The sequence below is a fragment of the Cervus canadensis genome, chromosome 2 (genome assembly GCF_019320065.1).
Source record: "Cervus canadensis isolate Bull #8, Minnesota chromosome 2, ASM1932006v1, whole genome shotgun sequence".
NCBI lineage: Eukaryota > Metazoa > Chordata > Mammalia > Artiodactyla > Cervidae > Cervus > Cervus canadensis.
The window spans coordinates 57,187,645-57,195,926 of NC_057387.1; positions in this window are offsets into that span (position 1 = coordinate 57,187,645).

An 8,282-nucleotide genomic window follows, 5' to 3' on the forward strand; every position below is an offset into this window, starting at 1 on the left:
AACCAACTAAACAGCTAACCATTTATTGAGTGTCTGCTGGATGCTAGGCTCTGTGCAGGGTTCTCAGGACACAGGCGGTTATGATACCCTGCTATCATGGGGCTTTCCATTTACCTTGATTAAACCCAAAGTTAAATTCTAGAGATTAACATAAAGCACAGGCAAAATTATAGGTGAGCCATTGAGTGGATAGCTGGATTTACTAAAAACAAGACATGTGAATCTAATTCTTTGTCAGAGCTATTTTACTAGAAGATCTTGGAAATGTATTATTTTATTTTGACTTTTTCCTTTGTGTCATGATAGCTTAAATTGAGGAGACAAAAAGACTGCTTGGGAGTAAAATTAGACAGTGTCATAACAAGTTAAGCAACTATATAAAAATATTTCTGATGAATTCATCAATATTAATCTGATAGAAAGTTTATAACATTTCTGTCTTCAAACCTGTTCTGTACAACATTCTGTTGATAGTGTGCTTGAAAATATGAATGGGTGATTTTCAAATTTGGTGATAAGATGAAGCTGGGAAGAATATCAAATATTTGATAAATAAAGAAAACTAGAGATGAATTGGAAAACCTGTTCTCCACATTTTATTGGCTTCCATTAGAAGTTTTCTTAGTCTTGTCTAATATGTTCAGCAAATGCTCCTTTAAAAACTAAATTCCAAGTAGATTCATCCTCCTCTCATCCTTAAAGACACTCCTGTGTAGAAATTCTGTGGTCACTTTCATATATAAGACAAAATTATTAGTATGACTAAAGATATTGACAAGCTGAAGGGGTAAGCAAAATATAAAAAAGACAAGTTTTATGAGTTAACTCAGTAAGATTATGCATGTGGGTTCAAATGAAAAATTACATAAATGACAATGGTACAGAAGTAGAAAAAGGAGTAGGGGGCTTAGCTTGACAACAATTTCTGTTAAAAATGATTTGGAAGTCTTATTAGTGAGCCATAAGAGATATGGTAAACTAAAATGGAGAGGAATGGGTAACTTTAATCCAGATGACCATTATGTCTACTACTCTGATCAAGAGTTCCATAGAAGCAATGGAGTAGCCCTCATAATCAACAAAAGAGTCCAAAGCACAGTACTTGGGTACAGCCTTAAATATGACAGAATGATCTCAGTTTGTTTCCAAGGCAAGCCATTCAACATCACAGTAATTCAGATCTGTACCTCTACCACTGAGGCTGAAGAAGCTGAACTTGATCAGTTCTATGAAGACCTAGAAGACCTCCTAGAGCTAACACCAAAAAAAAAGATGTCCTTTTCATCATAGGGAACTGGAATGCAAAAGTAGGGAGTCAAGAGATACCTGAAGTAACAGGCACATTTGGCCTTGGAGAATAAAATGAAGCAGGGCAAAGGCTAACTGACTTCTGCCAAGAGAATGCACTGGTCATACCAAGCACACTTTTTCAACAACACAAAAGATGACTTCACACATAGACATCACCAAGTGGTCAATGCTGAAATCAAATAGATTACATTCTTTGTAGCCGAAGATGGAGAAGCTGTATACAGTCAGGAAAAATAAGACCTGGAGCTGACTGTGGCTGAGATCATCAGCTTCTTATAGCAAAATTCAGGGTTAAACTAAACAGAGTATGCCAACTAGGTATGACTTAAATCATATCCCCTATGAATATGCAGTGGAGGTGACAAATTGATTCAAGGGATTAGATCTAATGAACAGTGTGCCTGGAGAACTATGGACAGAGGTCTGTAATGTACAGGAGGCAGTGAACAAAACAATCCCAAAGAAAAAGAAAAGCAAGCAGGCAAAGTGATTACCTGAGGAGGCTTAACAAGAAGCTGAAGAAAGAAGAGAACCGAAAAGCAAGGGAGAAGGAAAGGGATCGCTCAGTTGTGTCTGACTCTTTGTGACCCCATGAATTATACAGCCCATGGAATTCTCCAGGCCTGAATACTGGAGTGGGTAGCTGTTCCCTTCTCCTGCAAATCTTCCCAACCCAGGATTCGAACCAGGGTCTCCTGCATTGCAGGTGAATTCTTTATCAACTGGGCTATGACAGAACCTGAAGAAAGAAGAGAACCGAAAAACAAGGGAGAAGGAAAAGGTACATCTAACTAAATGCAGAGTTCTAAGGAGAATAGCAAGGAGAGACAAGAAGGCCTTCTTCAATGAACAGTGCACAAAAACAGAGTAAAACAACAGAAGGGGGAAGACTAGAGATCTCTTCAGGAAAATTGGAATTATCAAGGAAACATTTCACCCAAAGATGGGCACAATAAAGGACAGAAACATTAGAGATCTAGTAGACGCTGAAGAGATCAATGATGGAAAGAATACATGGAAAAACTGTACAAAAAAGACCTTAAAGAACTGGATAACTACGATAGTGTGGTCAATCACTCAGAGCTAGACATTCTGGAGTGTGAAGTCGAGTGGGCCTTAGGAAGCACTGCTCTTAAAAAAGCTAGTGGATGCAATGGAATTCTAGCAGAGCTATTCAAAGCCCTAAAGGATGATGCTATCAAAGTGTTGCACTCAATATGTCAGCAAAATCCAGCAGTGGCCACAGGACTGGAAAAGGTAAATTCTCACTCCAGTTCCCAAGAAAGGTAGTACTGAGGAATGTTCTAACCCTCAGACAATTGCACTCATCTCCCATGCTGGTAAAGTCATGCTTAAAATCTTTCATGCTATGCTTCAGCATTATGCAAACCAAGAACTTCCAGATATCCAAGCTAGGTTTAGAAAAGGTAGAGGAACCAGAGATCAAATTGCCAATATTCACTGGATCATAGAGAAAACAAGGGAACTCCAGAAAGACATCTACCTCTGTTTCATTGACTATGCTAAAATCTTTAACTGTGTGGTTCTTAACAAACTGTGGAAACTCTTAAAGAGATGGAAATACCTGACCATCTTACCTGTTTCCTTCAGTTCATTTCAGTTCAGTTGCTCAGTTGTGTCTGACTCTTTGTGACCCCATGAATCACAGCATGCCAGGCCTCCTTGTCCATCACCAACTCCTGGAGTTTACTCAAACTCATGTCCATTGAGTCGGTGATACCATCCAACCATCTCATCCTCTCTCATCCCCTTCTCCTCCTGCCCCTAATCCCTCCCAGCATCAGGGTCTTTTCCAATGAGTCAGTTCTTCACATCAGGTGGCCAAAGTATTGGAGTTTCAGCTTCAGCATCAGTCCTTCCAATGAACACCCAGGACTGATCTCCTTTAGGTTGGATCTCCTTGCTGTCCAAGGGACTCTCAAGAGTCTTCTCCAACACCACAGTTCAAAAGCATCGATCCTTTGGCTCTCAGCTTTCTTAAGAGTCCAACTCTCACATCCATACATGACTACTGGTAAAACGAAAGCCTTGACTAGATGGACTTTTGTTGACAAAGTAATGTCTCTGCTTTTTAATATGCTATCTAGGTTGGTCATAACTTTCCTTCCAAGGAGTAAGCATCTTTTAATTTCATGGCTACAGTCACCATCTCCAGCGATTTGGAGTCCCAAAAAATAAAGCCTCTCACTGTTTCCACCGTTTCCCCATCTATTGGCCATGAAATGATGGGACCAGATGCCATCATCTTAGTTTTCTGAATGTTGAGCTTTAAGCCAACTTTTTCACTCTCTTCTTTCACTTTCATCAAGAGGCCCTTTAGTTCGTCTTCACTTTCTGCCATAAGGGTGGTGTCATCTGCATATCTGAGGTTATTGATATTTCTCCCAGCAATCTTGGTTCCAACTTGTGCTTCCTCCAGCCCAGCATTTCTCATGATGTACTCTGCATAGAAGTTAAATAAGCATGGTGACAATATACAGACTTGATGTACTCCTTTTCCTATTTGGAACTGGTCTGTTGTTCCATGTCCAGTTCTTTTTTTTTTTTTTCCATGTCCAGTTCTAACTGTTGCTTTCTGACCTGCATACAGGTTTCTCAAGAGGCAGGTCAGGTGGTCTGGTATTTTCATCTCTTTCAGAATTTTCCACAGTTTGTGATGATCCACACAGTCAAAGGCTTTGGCATAGTCAATAAAGCAGAAGTAGATGTTTTTCTGGAACTCTCTTGCTTTTTTGATGATCCAGCGGATGTTGGCAATTTGATCTCTGGTTTCTCTGCCTTTTCTAAAACCAGCTTGAACATCTGGGGGTTCACGGTTCACGTATTGTTGAAGCCTGGCTTGGAGAATTTTGAGCATTACTTTGCTAGCATGTGAGATGAGTGCAATTGTGCGGTAGTTTGAGCATTCTTTGGCATTGCCTTTCTTTGGGATTGGAATGAAAACTGACTTTTTTCCAGTCCTGTGGCCACTGCTGAGTTTTCTAAATTTGCTGGCATATTGAGTGTAGCACTTTCACAGCATCATCTTTTAAGATTTGAAATACCTGTCTCCTTAGAAACCTATATTTGTGTCAAGAAGCAACAGTTAGAACCCTGTATGGAACAACTGATTGGTTCAGGATTGAGAAAGGAATACAACATGGCTGCCTACTGTCACCCTATTTATTTAACCCATACACTGAGCACATCATAAGAAACACCATGCTGGATGAATTACAAGCTGGAATCAAGAGAGGCTGGAGAGCTAAAGAGCCTCTTGATGAGGATGAAGGAGGAGAGTGAAAGAGCTTAAAGTGAAAGGCTTAAAAGTAAATACTAAAAAAACTAACATCAAGGCATCTGGCTCCGTTACTTCATGGCAAATAGAAAGGGAAAAATGGAAGTAGTAACAGATTTTGTCTTCTTGGGCTCCAAAATCACTGTGGAAGGTGACTGCAACCACGAAATCAGAAAATGATTGCTTCTTGGGAGGAAAGCTATGACAAACCTAGGCAGTGTGTTGAAAAGTAGAGACATTACTCTGCTATGGTCTTCCCAGTTGTCACATATCTCTGTGAGAGCTGGACTATAAAGGAGGCAGAGCATCAAAGGATCCATGCCTTTGATGCCTTAGGTGCTGAAGAAGACTCCTGAGAGTCAGCAGGGAGATCAAACCAACAAGGAGATCAAACCCTTGGACAGCAATAATATCAAACCAATTAATCTTAAGGGAAATCAACCCTGAATACTCGTTGGAAGGACTGATCCTGAAGCTGAGGTTCCAGTATTTTGGTCACCTGATGCGGACAGCTGACTCATTCCCTGATGCTGGGAAAGACTGAGGGCAGTAGGAGAAGAGGATGTCAGAGGATGAGATGGCTGGATGGCAATACCCATGCAATGATCATGAACTTGGGCAAACTTCAGGAGATGATGAGGGACAGAGAGGCCTGTCGTGCTGCAGTCCATGGGGTCACAAAGAGTCAAATAGGACTGAGTGACTGGATACAAAAAGATATAGTCACAAGCTAATATGATCTTTGCAAAAATGAAATTTCAGTATCTGAACTGATCAAGGGTCACCTGAGAGTAACACAGTCAACTTGAAGAGAGTCAGAGAAGGGAACCAGGAAGATTAAAGAAATGAAAGCCTTGGCAAGAGGAGGAAGATTGGAAAATCTAGAAATGACTGGCCTATAGATAGTTTGAAAGTGGAAAAAGACATAATAACTACCCTTATGTATCTGAAAGCTCTTGGGAAAAGAGGACTAGTCATTAATCATTTGATTAAACTGTGGACAATTTTGAAAGAGATTGGAATATCAGACCACCTGACCTGCCTCTTGAGAAACCTGTATGCAGGTCAGAAAGCAACAGTTAGAACTGGACATGGAACAACAGACTGGTTCCAAATAGGAAAAGGAGTACATCAAGTCTGTATATTGTCACCATGCTTATTTAACTTCTATGCAGAGTACGTCATGAGAAATGCTGGGCTGGAGGAAGCACAAGTTGGAACCAAGATTGCTGGGAGAAATATCAATAACCTCAGATATGCAGATGACACCACCCTTATGGCAGAAAGTGAAGACGAACTAAAGGGCCTCTTGATGAAAGTGAAAGAAGAGAGTGAAAAAGTTGGCTTAAAGCTCAACATTCAGAAAACTAAGATGATGGCATCTGGTCCCATCATTTCATGGCCAATAGATGGGGAAACGGTGGAAACAGTGAGAGGCTTTATTTTTTGGGACTCCAAATCGCTGGAGATGGTGACTGTAGCCATGAAATTAAAAGATGCTTACTCCTTGGAAGGAAAGTTATGACCAACCTAGATAGCATATTAAAAAGCAGAGACATTACTTTGTCAACAAAAGTCCATCTAGTCAAGGCTTTCGTTTTACCAGTAGTCATGTATGGATGTGAGAGTTGGACTCTTAAGAAAGCTGAGAGCCAAAGGATCGATGCTTTTGAAATGTGGTGTTGGAGAAGACTCTTGAGAGTCCCTTGGACTGCAAGGAGATCCAACCAGTCCATCCCAAAGGAAATCAATCCTGAATGTTCATTGGAAGGACTGATGCTGAAGCTGAAACTCCAATACTTTGGCCACCTGATATGAAGAACTGACTCATTGGAAAAGACCCTGATGCTGGGAGGGATTAGGGGCAGGAGGAGAAGGGGATAACAGAGGATGAGATGGTTGGATGGCATCACTGACTCAATGGACATGAGTTTGAGTAAACTCCAGGAGTTGGTGATGGACAGGGAGGTCTGGAGTGCTGCGGTTCATGGGGTTGCAAAGAGTTGGACATGACTGAGTGACTGAACTGAACTGAAGTGAATTAAAGTTGGTACCAATGAATGCAAATCTATACACAGTTTAGGACATTTTAAGTCAATGCAAGAATAGTTATATATGATTCAAATCTTTAACTTTGTGACTTTATGGCTGCACTATTCTGCTCAATATAGACATCTGTTAAAGTTACTATATGCATGTTAGCCTGGAAGGGCATCCTGCCCCACAACAGTGTTTGATGGGCACGACCTGTGCATTCCTTATGTGACTCTTCTTTTTCTTTGTTTTGAAACAATAAATCCATTTTGGATGTGCTAATTCTTTTAATTTAGGTTATTGGCAATTCCTATTTCATATTGGGCTCAGATCCCATCCATTTAAGTAAACTTGATATTTGTCCCTTTGTTTTGAGAAGAGTAACTCTATTTTCAACTTTGAGACTTCTCAAAGAATCTTTAACTCTTTTTTTTCTATTTCACATATATACCTGAGCTTCATTGTTCCCTTAAGTCCACACATTTTGTCTTCATCTTTATATGAAATGGCACCTAAATCAGCGTATCCAACTGCCATATAATCCTCAAAGCCTAAGCCCAATTAGTTGAAGCTTTTGTTAATGAAGACAGGCTTTCTCTGGGTGCACCCAATTGGCATTTGTCTTTTAATTGAGGTATACTCAGGACAAAGTTAAAAGTTTGTCAAAAGAATCAAGAAAAAGCCACAGACTGGGAGAAAGTATTTGCAAAAGGTATATCTGATATAGGACTGTCATCCAAAATATATTTAAAAAGATGGTAACGACAACCCTATATGCAAAACAGAAAAAGAGACACAGAAGTACAGAACAGACTTTTGAACTCTGTGGGAGAAGGTGAGGGTGGGATGTTTCAAAAAAACAGCATGTATATTATCTATGGTGAAACAGATCGCCAGCCCAGGTTGGATGCATGAGACAAGTGCTCGGGCCTGGTGCACTGGGAAGACCCAGAGGAATTGGGTGGAGAGGGAGGTGGGAGGGGGGATCGGGATGGGGAATACGTGTAAATCTATGGCTGATTCATATCAATGTATGACAAAACCCACTGAAAAAATAAATAAATAAATAAATAAATAAAAACCAAAAAAACAAAACAAAACAAAAAAACAAAATATATTTAAAAACTCTTAACACTCAACAACTAGAAAACAAACAATTTAAAAATGTGCCAAAGTTCTTAGCAGGCACCTCACCAAAGAAGACATTCAGATCACAAACAAGCATATAATAAAATGCTCCACATACCATCAGGGAAATACAAATTAAAACAACCATAAGATACCACTATACACCTATCAGAATGGCCAAAATCTAGAACACTGACAACATTAAATGCTCACAGAATGTGGGGCAACAAGAACTCATTCATTCTTAGCTGGAATGCAGAATGGCATAGCTACTTTAGAACAGTTTGGTGGTTAATTACAAAACTAAACATACTCTTACCATATGATCCAGCAATTGCTCTCCTTAATATTTACCCAAAGAGTATGACAACTTATGTTCACACCTAAGTCCATACACAGATGTTCATAGCAGCTTTATTCATAACTACCAAAACTTGGAAGCAACCAACATGCCCTTCAATAGGTTAATGAATAGACTGCTGTATATCCAGATAATGAAATACTATTTAGC